Source organism: Falco cherrug, chromosome 6 (genome assembly GCF_023634085.1).
Source record: "Falco cherrug isolate bFalChe1 chromosome 6, bFalChe1.pri, whole genome shotgun sequence".
Lineage (NCBI taxonomy): Eukaryota > Metazoa > Chordata > Aves > Falconiformes > Falconidae > Falco > Falco cherrug.
In genome coordinates this window covers 9,747,909-9,764,528 of record NC_073702.1, presented here as the reverse complement: position 1 = coordinate 9,764,528, position 16,620 = coordinate 9,747,909, and the positions used below count along the sequence as shown (strand labels likewise).

Here is a 16,620-nt window from a genome sequence, read left to right as displayed (position 1 = left end):
CCTATTTGTAACTGTCATTATGCAGTTTCTGACCTGCCAACCACTCCCATGGACTGCTTGTTTTGAATAATTTATCCTGTTATTAATACCAGCTCTGAAGTGCCTGTTCTGAGTAGGTGTAAATCAGTGTCCCCTCCAGGGCTTTCTTGCAACTCTGGTCTCATTTGATTTCTTCCCCCACACCTCCAAGTCAAGTTTTATGATCCCTCAGCAGTATGCTCTGCTCCAGTGGGTGCCATTCTTAGAAGAGCATGAGGCGGACCGTATTCCAAGTGAGTGAAAGTGATATTTCCCACTACCTCTTTGTGCTCTCCAAGGAAGAGAGGCAATTCATTTTAGTGCTTCATCACTCCCTGAAAACACCCGAATCCCCTATGCTGTCAATGAAAAGGAAGAGATGCCTCTGTTCCGTGGATGAGAACACTCTCTGTAGTGTTTAAGAAGCACAGCTCTCTTTCCACTGACTATGAAGGTCCCTTTACAGGGAATATATGTCATTATATTAAGTGGACTGGATCGCTCGCACCCTTCTTTATTCCTTCTTTCTCTTCGTCCCTTCCCGTCCTCTCGTTACTTCCTCCCTAGGCCAGGTGCCAAAAATGCTGGTGAGGCAGTATCTCAGCTATCAGCTTAAATTGTCAAACTGGCTTCCACCTCTTTCATTTCAGAGAGCACTGTAATTGAAATTCCTCTTATTTTAGGCAGTGGTAGTATTTTAAACTCAGAACTATGTAAAGAATTGGCGATAATGATGAACTGCTTAGCTGTGAAGGGGTGGTTACAAACCAAGTGAGGAAATGTTTGCATAAATCCTATGTAGGCAGATTCTCACCTAGAAAAAGCCAGCGTTTCTGCCAAAATATTCAGAATCCCTCTGGCATCCACCACAAGACAATTGTCAGACTTGATTGGTCCAGCAGGGAAAGGCTTTTGCTTTAATTTCTGTGTGTTTGGTGCCAGCATATTTCCCTGACAGTGATGTGAGAGGTGACCGGATGAGTTCATTGACCGTGCAGATGCCTACGCAGGGAATCTTTTTCCTTCTTCTTCGGCAGAGGTGAGTGGAAGCCTGCAGTCATTCCCGAGGAGGATGGGTTGCCAGTGTGCTCAATTTTTGTAAAGTTTGCATGGGCTGGTGCTGCTTAAGCATTGTAGGTGGCAGGATGGGTGAGTCCAGGCTTTGCTCTGGAGCCAGAGCTCTGAGATGGGAAACCTGGGAGGTGTCCCGGCTGGGGAGGCTTGGCTTGAACCATGCCTTGTGCCACCTTTCTCTTTTTTTATCAACAAGGCTAAAAATCAGGGATTTCAGGGGCACAGGAGTCCCAAGTTGCTGTTTAGCACCTTGGTAACTAGATGATAAGTAAAATGTGACTCTGCATTTACTAGAGAGAAACTTGATTAACTTGCTGTTCATTTCTGTTGTGCCTGTTTAATCAAGCGTTAGGGGGCAATAGCAGGAGAGGGGAGAGAATATAGATTATAGCGTTTCTATATGGACCTGGGTGGGCTTGTTTGTGGCTTAATTCCAGACATGTGAATGTTCAAATGATGGGACTACAGTGGGAGGCTTGCTTGGTTTTGTTCTAAAGGTGCAGAATGTGAAAGAAAATAGGACTCCAGTAAGACATGCTTCAGCCCTTAAAACGTTTTAATTTGTCCATTGCCATCAACTAACCAAGAATAACCATGAGCAGGGAGCCTAAGGATGAGGCTAAAAGGGAAATGCTGACTGGACACAAAGATGTGACCGGTTTGGCTCCAGTAACCTGAGCAAACCTGAGTTTGCAGTCTGAAGTATTGGCAAGGGGAACAATGAGGCACAGCATTATCCAGGAAGGCTAAGGGAAGTGTTTTATGAAGGCCAACTGTGAAGTTGCTGACCTTAACAAAGAAGGATTTTTTTATACCATACTAAATGTGGAAAATAAATTTTAAAGAGAAAAAAATATGAAATGTCGTATCTTTTGATTTAAGGGAGAAATGCTGCACAGTGTTTCTCAGAAACAGTATAGCAGATGTCACTAAGCACTATGGATGAGTGGGAAAACAGAATTATTCTTTGGGAGATGGAGTGTACTGGGCAACGGAGCATCTCCTGCATGGGAAACCTCTTGCACATAATCAGTGTTGACTGGTTTGTTTGGCTTTGGTATGAAAATATTTTCTCAATATTCACATTTTTTGCAGAGCTGATACTTAAATTTCTCAGCTATCTCCTTAACTGCTGCTTTGTTACATCCTGCCAGCAACTTGTTCTGACACACATCTCCCTGCCCAGGTGATACCAGAGATCGTTTTGGCTTTGCAGATCTAAGAGCAAAACACAGTTATTTTTGCATTTTAACACGAATTCAGCTGCCAAGGCCAGCATCTTTATTACCGCAATTTAGCATGCATGCATGCTGATTCCATTATTTATAGGCAAATTTCTGTCGATGACTGTCTGTATGTCATTGGCAGAAATTTGCCTACGTGCTCCTTCAGAAATAGGTTGTCATTACATAACCTCACCTAACCAGCTATAATATTATCGGTATGTGTACGCAGCGCAGCTCAAAAAGAAATGAAAACATTTTTATGGAACATTTAGTTTCAGGTAACATAGGATGTTACAGTTGTAAATCTGAAAGTATTAAAAGCTGACTTACAAGGTCATATGTTTTTCACTTGCTGTTTGGGAGCCAGCCTTAGTTGTTTTTTAATGATAAGAAAACAAGCCACTAATGACGTTTCAGTAAAAAACACCAAGAAGTAACAGCTGATTCCTGTAGGTGATTACTCATTTAAAAACTAGAAAGGCTTCTTCCAAAACAGAAAACTGTCTATGTAATGTGCATTCGTAGCCTGAGAAAACATACCCACAGATCCCGTTGTTTCATCTGCAAAGTATTTCCTACCTGGGGGAGCAGTGGCCCTGTCATTGAGGGCTGCTCGCATGAGCAAAAGGTTTCCTGAAATTCAATTGTCTCTTCTCTACGCAAAACCCAAACAAGCAAACAAACAAGTTATTTGCATAGAAGAAGGCTCTTTTAACAAAGCAGACAAACAATATCATGATACCTGTTAACTCTGTTGAGGCCAAAAGGTCAACAAAAGAACTACGAAAAGCTTTCGATGTCTCTGAACTGGCACAGGCTTTTGCAGGCACTGTCAGATTTTTTATTTCACTTCTCTTCCTGGGTGAAACAGTCACTCAAACGTGGGATCAATGACTTTTATCAATACCTCGCCCAATATTGTGAAAGGTCGTATATCATTGTCTCCCAGTGCTAGGGTAATTTGCAAACAGACATTCCTTGTACTGGAGTCATGCCCAGAGGATTCAAGCAGGAAGGGAATGCCACTCTGCTGGGCAGGCACAAAATAAAATAGTCCACACTTACCGTTGAAATAGGGATGAGCTGTGACAGCAGTAAAACACAGGCAGCAAAGGTTTGTGAGGGAAGGGGTAAGTGAAAATAACGGCAGAGGAATCGCAGAGTAAGGCAGTGCCTTTGAGTCAGTCTTCCCTGAGGCTGAGAAATGTCTGTAAGGGGCAGCTCATTAGAAGACTGCAGCTGTTTCTAGCACGTAAAGCAATACGTAGGTTTTTCAGAGGAGCTGGTGCCTGAATATTTCTGAAAATCTCCCAATAGCATGACTGCAGGAGCCATGAGCTATTGACTGCGACTGAAAACATGGCTTTTGCTTAGCTGTTGACATGGAAGCTAAACCCATCCAAAAAGCTGTGTTTCAGTGTGGCTGCTTGCAGCATGAGTCAGTGCACGTTCCTCCTCCATGTCCGTTACCAGACCATGTTGTGTCCTAGATGTGGGAATTACTGATGTCGTCAAAGGTTAATAGCTAAAGAAATAATTTCATTTGTAAGTACCCCCAGCTGACAAGCTGCTAATCACATCCCAGGAGAGCTTGCCAGCTTGCATTTTTGAAGATGCAAGGAAATAATGTTATTGCCTGGTATTTGTTTTACAGAACTGTCTAATGAGAGTGGGTGTCTTGCTATTTTATATAGTGTCCAGATATGAAATATAGCAGTGTCTGTCTTGAAGTGTTACTCTCTTTTGGTACACTTTTTCAGGAAAATGGCATACATTTATTATACTCCATATACGCAGAAAGCTCTGATCTTTGATTAGGTTATTAAATTGATTCACACTCAAAGGGACAACAAAATATTTATTTGCAAGTGAAGTTAAAAAATGAAATTGAATTGAGCTTCACAGAATGGGATGGATTTCAGGGGCTGTGAAATCTGAGCCAGAAGGAAGCATTGCACCCTAAATATTTTATCAATAATTATAATTGCTTTAAGTATAATATAACTGGGCTAGTGTCATTTGTTGCTTTGCTTTAGGAACACATTTAATTTCTCAATTGTCTACTGACAGACATTGCTTTCAGTGAAGTCAACATGAGAATAGCATCAAGAAGGAATCTAAAATAATACAATCCCTTTCATCAAGCACCATGAAATGTTTATTTGCTGTTTCAGCCACGGCGTGCAAGTACATTCACCTCACTGCCGCTGGGACGTAGATACACCACAGGATAGAAAATGAAACTGGTTGGGTTGCCCTGTTTTCAAATTCCTCAGTAAACATTTCTTCTCTAAAACTGGAGGAATTTTCTGTGATGAACCTTCTGTGATGATACCGTGATTCAAATTCCAAATATACAGTTATGAATTGACTATTCTTGACCATTCCGAACACTGAAGTATACCTCATAAGCACACATATGACCAATTTTCTTCAATTCGTATGAGATGCTGTCAAAGCAACACCAACTCTTCTGCACAAATTGCAAGAATTGTAACCTTCCTTACATTCATTGTGGGTAAATAGAGCCATGATATCATGTAAATAAAGAATTACTGTGGCAAATCCATCAGCTGAATCCTTGGCTTACAGGCATAATTATATTCCAACAATAATATAAGATGAGCTGGACCTATTTGTACTTGAAAGTTACAAATAAAAGCAGATGTAAAAGAAAGCAGATATTGGAAAAGGGCTTGGGGTTTTGCAGATCTTTTTCAAGTTGAGGACAGCACCATTAAAATCATCCAAATAAAGGAGAAGTGTGCTTTGTGCATTAGTACACCTTAATTCAAATCACACTCATATTTTTAAAACCAAAAACCTTGACATGACTAAGTTTTATGCAGTACAAATTTTACATTAAAAGCCAATCCGAGAAAATTATACTAGGTGATATTAGACTAGACTGTGATTGCCGTATTCACGTGGAGTATCCTTTTCTTCCTAAATGATAATTCATTGGATTCACTGCATTATTTGAAGAGCAGAGCACTTCTTGATGCAATAACAGCCCACCTGAGTGGTACTGTGAAGATCCTGGCCCACCTGAAGATGAAAAAGCACCAGGTTTCCTATATCAGAGAAACTGTTATTCACTGTTCATGTGTTCTGCCACCATTTAATGCACAAAACAGACCTTGACAATATTCAGTTGATTGAGAAGAAGAAAAATGTCAGTTACTGTAATGACTAAATGCACAGGATTTTCCCTAAGAAATTACCTGACCTCATCTTATTCCAAACGGTTCATATTTTTATGTAACACCTAAAAGATCTTGAAATCCCATATTGTCCTCCAATATACAAATTCCTTACAATGCAGCTATTAAAGCCTTTAGAAAAGGCCTTGATTTCAAAGTAAATAAATGGAAGCCTGAACCTACATCCCAGTCCTAGTCCAGGATGCCAACTCAAGTGAATATTTTGAATCCATTCTTTTGCCAATATGCACCTTCTAAAACGTGGAGATTGATTTTGCAAATAAGAATCCAGTTGTTGCCAAAACTGAGTAGAGTAATTCCAAACTGATGTTTGAAAAATTTGGCAACTTTAAAACAAAACATTAAATATTTCCAGCTATGGAAAATCCTTATGTACCACACATTGAAATCCCCTAAGCAAATTTGGCACAAATATAGTATCATATATCTTTTGAGAGAATTCCTCACCATTGCACCAACATGTTGTCCGAGAGGCTTTTGGTTGAGGAAGTTAGAGGTAAAAACTTTTTATTTAATCATGAAACATTTATTGCAATGTTAACTACAAAGACCCCACTCCTACTCCATAACCATTAAAATGCAGGAAGTTACCTATTCAATAATGCAGCATTGTTGTGTATTAAAAATTTAAATCTATAAATATTAATAGAACACAGGTCAGTCTCTTAACCAACAGAGGTAGTTGTACACACAGCTATTCTAAGTCTTAAGGATGGCACATTTGTTATGGCATAGAGCAAAACAGACACATTGAAAAGCAGTTGTCTGATAAAGGAAATTTTGATCCTTTTTTCAGATGAAGGATAAGAACAAGAAAACCTGTACTTGTCTTGGGTTCTGTGGTTGTCTTTTGGGAAGGCAATTTTCCTATTTCAATCTTAACAACTCAATGTGCTGGAGTCAGCTTTACAAAGGGCATGGCACAGAGGTGTTTATAAGTACCAGGAGCCAAAGTCGCCTTCTGCAGCCTTGCTCCTTTACATCATTTTGACTGTATCAAGATGTCAGAAACATGATACTACTTTTCAAGGGACTGAAAAGACCTGGCCAGTGTATGCCAAATGTATCCAAGACCAACAGCGAGGTGAGTGCCATGCAGGAGATAAGAAGATGACTCCTGCGTTATCGCAGTCTGGGTATCCATGTCCCCAGGAACAGGGGGGCTGAGTGGGCTGCGAGAGGTCTTGCAGTGATGCCCATCAGCACAAAGCAGTTCTGAAGAAGTACTGGAAAGCTACAGCAAGCTCCTCAGCAGCAATTCCTCTTAGATGTGTCAGCAGTTTCTGGATGCAGGTAGCATCAGCCTTATTTCTGGCTAGAAAAAAAACAGACTCTTCGTCGTGGTAGAGATACGTGGCTCCTTGCAGCCTGAACTGAATTCACATCTCCTGAGCACTCTCTGGCTCAACCAGGGCAGCTACATCTGTGGATCGTGGCCTATGGGAAAGACGTGCATGTGACTCGACAGCAGAAAGGAGCTTGGACAGCATGCATAGCACAGGTCCATCAGGGCTGTCTAAAGAAAAACATTTTCCCTTCTTCACTCACTGGTCTCCCAGTCAGCTGCTCTGGGAAACCACTGGAACACAGCCACACTTTTACACAGCCTTATTTACATTTGCCACACTGATGGCTGATTAACTGCGGCTTACAAACCCTGTGTAATACCGCAAAGGCAGGCAGAAACAGGTGTCTGCTGTGTGCAGCAGGAGGGTGAGTGGTGGGTGCCAGGCTGTCCCCTCCGGCTGCTGGGACAGGGCTGCTGTGCAGGGGGTGCCGGGGGACGCGTGTGGCCTGCCCGCAGCCCACCTCAGCGCACCTGCCAGGGCGGTGTGGTGGGAAATGAGGCACCAGGCAGCTGTTTCATGCCGTATTTTCCACCTCTGTAGAATTGGTTACGCTTGTTAAGAAGAAGGATTTATTGAGAAGGGGCTGGGGGCAGGGCAGGACGTGTCACTGTCACGGTGCCGGGTGGGAATTTGTGGTACAGCTCTGAGGTCAGAGATGCTGGGAACCCCATCAGCCCCTGTGCCCACAGCTGTGCCGTTGCACCTTGCTCACAATTTTGAATTTTGTTCCCTTGAGGTAACAGCAGCCTCGAGCCTGTCTGTTACTTGGATATGTAGAGTATGTGAAGGTGCCCCTAAGCGTACAGAGGAATGGACTGCAGGAAGAGGTCAGGATCTCCTCCTCTCCTTAGACAACCTTTCCTGTTGCCAGTGTCAGAAGCAGAAATGGGAATAGACAGACCACTGGTCGGTCCAAGGAGTTATGTTCCTATGACTTATTTCCATGCATGACCTGTTCCAAGATATTCCTCCCCCAGCTTTGTGAGAATACAAATGCAAAAATGGGAACATCTTGCTGCAGTCTTAAGTGGTTGCCTGATGTGGGAAACATTTCCTGGCTATCTGCTATCTGCCTGTCCTTCTCAGAAAGTCCACCAACAGAATTGCCTCTGGGTGAAAACATTGAAAGGAAATAAAGGAAAGGAAGGAATTAAGGCAGTTTTGCCACAGCCATAGGAAGCCTTCAAAGGACCTGAGAGTCTGTCCTCATTTGGTGGTATTTTTTCAGAATGGATGCCAGGCTGGGCAAGGCTACATATCCATGTTGTGAAGGACAGGGAGCATTCTGAAAACCTTGGAGAAGGAGGAAATACATCAACCCTGTGATATCCTTGTTAAGGAAGGTATGAGGAGGACACAGACATCCTGGAGAGACCAATCTGTGCTCTCTGAGCCAAGGCAAACTGCACAAACCATGAGGCAAGACCCACTGGAAAAAAGGAAAGAGTCTCAGGGAGGTGCATTTATGCAGGTGTTTGGGTTTTTTTGCTTTTTCTTACAGGCTAATGGTTCTTCCTCCTATCCCCCTCAGACAGAGTGGTAAGAAAATGCAGACCAGAGCACAGGAATGCTCCAACATGCTACAGAGAAAGTTGATCTTCTCACATATGTTACCCTTTGGCACAATCAGGAAAGCACATATGTTTTCACCATTTCTCAGAATGACAGTGTTGAACACTTTCCCAAACTGCTCCGCAGGGTAGTCCTCCAGCCCTGCTCCTTGATGAAGCCATCAGCACTTGGGGTCAGAGGACCCACATCATGGCCCCTCTGGGCTCTCGGAGAAGTGCACCAGGAACAGTCACCTCATCCATATGCAGCAACATTCACTGTGCTGAGACCATTCTCCAGTACATTTGATAGCTCATGCGAGGCCATAAAATCTCCAGGCTTTGAGAAGCAGTCCCTAGTGTTTCCTCTGCTTGAATTTGCTGAACTGGCTTGAAACAAGCTTGGTCCATATAATATGTTTAGGAATAACTCTAAAACGGGTGGATGGACTTTTCTCACTGCTGTTTTCCTGGCTCGTCTCTCCTTATAAAACTTTCCTGCTTCTTATCAGTGCCTATAGCTGGTGTATTGTAAAAAAGTCATCTCCACATCTGCTGAAAGCTCAAACTTCATTGGTAAAATAGGAGAAATAGACAAGGGAGAAGTTTTTTGTTCATTTGTTTGTTGGGTTTTAGGTTTTTTTAGTTTGTTTTTTTTTTTCTTACAAGTCCAAGGCTGATGCATAAAGTGTTAAGGAGAAACTAGACCATAGAGAAACAAAAGCAGAACACCAGGGTATCTTCAGGAGGGTCACCACAGATTTCTCAACTAGCTGTGCAGGTAAGCATTAAATCATGTTGACAATGAACAGACAATGACTTTCATTCACTGCAAAGCTTTCATTCCAAAGTGAGGACCCTCTTGTTGATCCATCCATGTGCTTCAAAGCATGATTTGATGTTAATTCATCAGTGATGCTTAATTCAATTTTAGACTAACAAAAGTTATAAATAGTTTCATAAGGCCAATGGAATGAGCAAAATACAAACTTTATGGAGAAAGGATTTAGACACATTGGTTTGAAATTAGATGTTTGTTAGGTAATCTGGGTCTGTTTAGAAACACTGTATTTAGTTAGCAGAGTCTGAAACTGAAAAGCAAATTCATAGCTGTGTGTTTGTCCTAAACTTCTTCGGCTGCATGTCTAAGGGCTCTTGATACGCTACTTTGTGGAATGCTCCCTGTTTTTAACAGTGTGACAGCTCTGCAAAAGATTGATGGCTGCTGTTAGCATGGCAGAGAACATATAGGTCCCATCTGTATACCAAACTGTTTCAGAATAGAAGCTACAGCCAGTGCCAGATCTCATGTCCCCTGATATGCTGCCCCTCTTAGGATGACCATTGTCATATTTATGCCATTTCGGATTGCAATTTTTTGAACTTTGCAACACCAAAGCTGAAAATGGCAGATGAGTTGATCTAACTTGGACCATGCCAGGAGGAGGAAGTCAGGATGTAGCAGTAGTTAGTAATTTTTAAATACAAGGTTAAGTAGTCTGAAGTTAGAGGGAAAAGATCAGCAAAGCACTTGTAATCGATTTGATATGGACAAACCAACTGTATTCATTTGTAAACAGCACCTGTGCAACAAAATTAAAACAACAGCAAAACCTCTTCTTTTGTATGTTTTACCAGTCCCAGGTTCCTCCCATAGGTCCTACAGAACTTCCCAGTTTGTTCCACTTCACAGTTCATTTTCACTCACTCAGGTTCATACAATTTCATATAGCTTCACATGCTTAACACCACTGCCATGTTTTACTTCATTGTCATCTCTTTAATTTACTGCTAGACTTTCTGTTCTTTGATCCAGTAATTGTATCCTTTCTTTTTTCTCAATTTACAGTCTGATCTTTTAGATACACTGAACCTGGCTGCTCTTTACCCCATTCCTTGCCCGCTCTTTATTATTTGTTTCCTTCCTTCTGCTCATGGCATATTGTGGGTTTTACAAATTAAGAAGTTTGTCATACATCTAGTTTTGGACAATTATCATTAATAAATTAAACTTTATCAACCTGTGTGCTCTCACAGAAGTAGTATGGGCCTGGAAGCAAGGAGGATGTAGCTTTCCGTTTATGGGTGCTGCTTTACATGCCAGTGCCAGAGTCTCTCATCTCCAGGAAGCAAACAGGTATGTTTACTGTTGTATCTTTTAGAAAGACTCTAAGAGAATTATTTGGGTAACCAAGTTCCCTGCTGGAAAAAACAGTGGGATTGCTCCAGGGCAAAATGTGACCTAGTATCTGTGTGGTATTTCAGAAATGCATATTTTTGCATCCTCTGTTAGTATTTCTCCTTTCAGAAGAATACAGGGCATCTAACAATTACCAGACTATCAGTCTGTTGGGTTAGTTGATGGTTTATACGCTGAAAGTACAAAACTTGAGATGGATCTGAAGAATTTTATTCTTTTGTCCTTTATGGGGGCCTCTGCTTAATTGAGCTATTTTGTCTCCTAGCTAAGGACAAATAAGTATGCCCACATCAAAATACAGGCTAACACAAAGAAGAATATTTAGCAGGTCACTCTTCAAAACTATGTGGACTTGTTAGCAAGGGTCACATTTTGTATTGACATTTCTGTGTGACTTTTGATTCTGAGCTGGCATGGTCTCTCTTCAGCATCTGTTCTGCATTTGCAGATCAGCTGGGCATAGTTAAACCATGCCTTTGGTTTCACAAGCTCAGCTCCAGTTGTGTATTTCACTACAAAGCAAACTCTTCATAAAAAGACTGGATTTACAGTGACAAGATGCAAACTGAAAATACATTATGTATTATATAGTGGTATAAATACTGAGACATTTTATTTGGAAGAAGACAAGAGAAGAATGTGTTTACACACATGTCCTACACACAGAGGCATAAATGCTGAAACTTTTGCATTTGAACATGTATCACAGCAACTAAGTAGAAATTCTGTGTAAGGAAAATCAGTCGGTTTCCTGTAAAATAGCTTTTATTTAAAATTTATCCACAACCTTGCATAGCATTCACAGTGATTTACAGGATTCCATTTATATGCTTTTTACAATTTACCCTATTTGCTGTAAGCACTGAAAGTTGACTGGAAACTATTAACACCTGTTTATTAGTGTGTTTTGTGCAGAAGTCTTGAGACTCATACTGCATCTAATACTTTCGGAAGAGTTTTGTAGAGACCAAAATCTGCCCTGTGTTTGAGCATTAATGAAGGACAGAAGGAAGGAAAATAGAGTTTCCATACTACCTATATACATAGCAGTTCTTCAAGCAATATTCAGAGTCGATTGAAACAAGAGAGAGAAGTGATTTCTTCTCTTTGTTGTTTACCATGAACAGAAGAGTCATAGAATCATTTAGGTTGAAAAGGCCTTTAAGACCATGAAGTCCAACTGTAAACCTAGCACTGCCAAGTCTACCACTAAACCATGTCCCTAAATGCCACATCTATACATCTTTTAAATACCTCCAGGGATGGTGACTTGACCACTTCCCCAGGCAGCCTGTTCCATTGCCTGACCACCCTTTCCATGAAGAGATTTTTCCTAATAGTAATTTTAAACCTCCTCTGATGCAGCTTGGGGTTCTTTCCTCTTGCCCTATCACCTGTTACTTGGGAGAAGATACCAACACACACCTTGCTACTACCTCCTTTTAGGTAGTTGCAGAGAGCAATAAGGTCTCCCTTCAGCCTCATTTTCTCCACACTAAACAGCCCCAGTTCCCTCAGTCTCTTGTCATAGGACTTGTTCTCTATACCCTTCACCAGCATCACTGATTGTTTGAGATGCAGCTACTGAGGCATAATAAGAGAGGATGACAGATTTATCCAAAAAGGGAATTTGATCAGCACTGGTGATAGTACATGAGAAGGAAAGAAAGAATCCAAATTGCCACCCATTTGGAAAGACATTTTATAATGGTTAAATATAAAGCCCTCTGAACAGTTTTGGCATTAGAAATCCCAAGGAGCCAACAAGAAAAATATACATGAGGTCACAGAAGAAAAAGTAATGCAAAGCCTGATAAAACCAGATTGCTCCTTCACTTCAGTATCTGTAAGTAACATTCCAGCCATAGATCTGTAGTGTCAGGGCAAGATGAGACTTCAAAAAGACATGCAGATTCTCAAGTACATTTCTCTTTGAAACTTTGGACAAAGTAGTATTACATTGCAGTGAGCCAAACATTACAACTTTGTCATGTCATATATACAACATAGTATTTGAGTTTGTCTACATAATATTACAAGTTTACAATGACATAACATAAATATATCTCATATATTATGTGATATGTATATAATATATTATATATTATAAATTTATAATGAACCTCTGGTTCATGAGACTCCAGTTCAGCCACAAATTCACTTAAAATTGTTTCTGTGTTTCGTCGTAGATTAAAATGTCGGTGTGAACCATTCTACCATTGTCTCAATTAGATCTTATAAATGTCTTCCTGTTAGCCAATTAAATTATTTCATTTTATAAGACATTGCATTAATAATAACTGGCATACATAAATTCAAATTTTTAGGAAGGTAGTACCATGAATAAAACCCATCAGGAACAAATTTCCCTGCTGTTGTCTTCATGATTCTATAATTTCAGTGACTTATTATCTCAAAATTCAGGACAAAAGGGCTTGACTGAAGGCATTTTAAGCTGATAGGAAGTCTAACCAATTTCAAAATGCATAGAACTGGCCTTGCTAGTCACCGCTAATATTAACGTAGATTCATAGAAAATTAGAGCTGGAAAGTCCTTCATGGGGTCTTTTAGTCATTTAAACAGAGTCAGGAGCTGTCACTGAGTTCAGTGACTACAAATCACATCTTAGGAAACATCGTTGCTGGTGTTTAGAAATTACTCATTTTAAATATGTTTTCAGGGTTGTGTTTTGTTGTTTGTTTGCTTTTTTTAATTCTACAGAAGCATATCTTTTCTGATTGCTCATTTTTTTCCACTTCCGGGCTACAGAGTAGATGCAGTGTTTTTCCAGATGCTAGGTTGTTCCAGTCAAAACTATTTTTTCCCTTCTAGCTGGCTGTAATCTTTCAGGGTACCCCAGAATCACAGCAGGGCTCTGCTTCTCAGACCATTCTTCTACCCCTCAAGTTGAATCCAGTGTGTGAATGTCCTGTTTTGCTCATGTCTATGCCTGTGTGAGGAGCCCTTCCACTTCACACATGTGCTATTGAGGAAAAAAGTGGAACTGTGCTGACCAGTTAAAACATGGCAGGTTTGAGTGCTTAGTGATTCCTCTTTTTTTTTTTTTTTTTTTTTTTGTATAATTTCCTCAGAGAACAAAGGGTTTGTTCTTTGTTGGTTAATCTACCCTGCAGTTTAAAAATACCATAAAGTAGATTGGCTTCCAAGTGTACAGTGTCGTTCATTTATCTCCCTCTTGCCATTACACTGACGTGTTTACCTGCCTCTGAAGTATCATTGCTAGCTCTCTTGAAGATTTTTTTTAAGCTTTTATAAATGCATTTTGCTTATTGCATTGCTATTCCTTGCTCCAGAGTGCATTTTCATGCCCTAGTTGCTCCTGCTGCTGGATGTTTGTTGCTTTGAGCGTCTCTGGCTTTGTAAGATTCCACTGACACTTTCAGGCATGGATCAGGGGGAGACTCAAAAGGTGTGACTGATCAGGCATTAAGACCATTCTGTAGTGTGGTAAGACACCCTGTTCAGGCTTGTAGAAGTGTGTGAAGATCCATATTCATACTTAATTTAAAAAGTTCTGGATGTTAATCCTAAATTGAGCTGGTAAAGAGTTCCTAGTGGCACAGAAACCAGAGACTCTTCCATGGAAAAAGCTCAACTCAGGGTGTAAAATACATGATGTATGGCAGTGCTGCTCTTCTATGATTTTTTTTCCCAGCATAGGTGGCAGTTTCTCTGCTTGTGCTGGATTTATCGCTAGCTGGGAATCCATCAGAAAGACTGTGCTGGTAGCTGCTAATTGCACAGTGGTTTCAGGTTGTCAGGTTTTGATGGATAGTGTACACAGAAGTCTTTAACACCTCATCTTCCAATCTCACTGAAGTCTCACAGTCAAGCCCAGTTGGAATGGGTTTTGTGTCCTCTGCATTACATTTTAGAGCTTCACTGTAGAAGGATGACATGATTAACTGCAAGGCTTTGATTTCCTTGGAAAGTTCTCCTTTTACGCAGGACCCCCTGCACTGGCAAGAAGATGCTGACTACCATTTAGTCGCTATTTCTTCCAGCATCATTAGTTACACTTTTGCAGTTTCTCCAACTTACTCTTGGTCTTGATCCACCAGATTCAGGAGTTTGTCAGTACGTGACATCTACCTTAAGAAAATATACAGAAAACATTACTCTTGTCATTTTTTCATTATCTAAATGCTAAATATGCATCTTTTGGTGATACCTCAGAAAAGCTACAGACAACTGGCAGCTACAATAATGATCAGAGGGCTGAAATACTTCTCCTATGAAGAAAGGCTTAGAGTTGGGGTTGTTCAGCCTGGAGAAAGGAAGGCTTCAGGGACAACTTACTGCAACCTTTCAATTCTTAGAGGGGGTTTATAAGAAAGCTGGAGAGACTTTTTACCAGGGCCACTAGTATTAGGACAAGGGGTAACAGTTTAAACTAAAAGAAGGTAGATTTAAATTAGACATAAAGAAGACACTTTTTACAATGAGGATGGTGAGACGCTGCCACAGGTTGCCCAGAGAAGCCGTGGATGCCCCACACTTGGAAGTGCTCAAGGCCAGGTTAGATGGTGCTTTGAGCAACCTGATGTAGTGAAAGATGTCCCTGCCCATGGCAGGGGCGTTGGACTACATGACCTTTAAATGTCCCTTCAAACCATTCTACGATTTTATGGTTCTAATTTACTGTTTCAGAGTTGTATGGCATTGAAGATACAAAAGTATGTTTGGCTTGTAATAAATTTTTTTGTATAGTAATCCAGATCTCATACATTTTTGACTCATACTGCCTTTGTTGACATTGTTACTAGCTTCTGAATAATTTACTTTAGTTTCCAAATGTAGCCTCATTTAAAGTATATAGTTGAATGAAAATATAAGTATATGCAGGTAGAGCCTGTTAACTGATCACATTGTGAACTGAAGAGCAGCATGTTCAGGAAAGGATAACCAGCATTTTGTCACTCTGAAATTTTTAAGGAAAACACCCAAGTAAGCATTTAGCAGTAGAAAGATGGCACTTTCATTACTGCATGGAGTGGAAAGATTTGGGAGGTTTAGGATCTTTGTAGAGGGGGGCAAGCTAGGTACCGCTGCATATAAAGGTTGCCTGGTAACACATCTAGGATTACAAGATAGCAGGGTCATTGATGTAGGCTTGTTTCATCAGTAACACAAAAAAGAAGAAAAACCAAACAGAAAACCAAAACCAAACCCACTTCAGCGAACTGTTGCTTGGCAAATTTTGTTTTTCAGTGTTTTGTGACCAATTCAGTGATGCCAAGCTTTCAGAAATGTATGTTTTAGAAATGCAAGACCAGAGTACTGGTTTGTTAGTCATTGCTTTGTTGTATCAATAAAAAAGCCAGTTTTGCCTTTGGGCTTGGATTAGATTTATTTTCATTTGCCTTGCATGTCAGTTTACAAATACAAAACAAGCTCTGTATGCTCCTCTGTGTGCTCTTCTGCTTAATAGATATTTGTTGATATTTCTTTTGTAGTATCTTTGGACCTGATCCTAAGAGTATTACTCGTAATGAAAGGAAAATTTATTTAATAAGATCACTCATGTATTCAGCTACTACCTTTCATCACTAAGAGTGGCAGAATTAGGTTCTACATAAATGTAGGCTAGTGAGCTTTTTTAAGTATGTGTACTTATATCTATATTTGGATATTCAGTTGCAGAAAAAGTATCCTAATTTGCACAGGCATTGAGTACTTAAAATGAACATTGTTTGCCATAAGCATTTTTGATCTTCTGAATACCTTCATTTAGGCAGCATTCAACAACTTTGGCATCAAAATCTGCTTGAAGTTGTTGGTTAGCAAATGCAGTTGTCATTGCCATATTCTTAAGACCACTTTTTTTCTCTGAACATGTCCTACCTTTCTGCCAAAAGCACATCTCCAGTCAAAATGGGGACAGCTACATAGTCACTTTGCAAGTGGTTTCTCAGAGGTTCAGCCTCTTCCTTTGAAGTCTTTTTAACTTTCCCCAA

The 16,620-nt window shown here is 40.4% G+C and overlaps 1 long non-coding RNA gene across 1 annotated transcript in view; it reads left to right on the top strand.

Annotated features, from left to right (window-relative positions):
• The first annotated feature begins 730 nt into the window (after positions 1-730).
• LOC106630860 (uncharacterized) overlaps positions 731-16,620 on the top strand; it is a 39,495-nt gene continuing 23,605 nt past the window's right edge. Inside the window, exons 1-2 of the long non-coding RNA XR_008732963.1 lie at positions 731-1,057; positions 10,479-10,578. This is a non-coding gene — a long non-coding RNA (uncharacterized LOC106630860). The remainder of the gene's footprint in view (positions 1,058-10,478; positions 10,579-16,620) is intronic.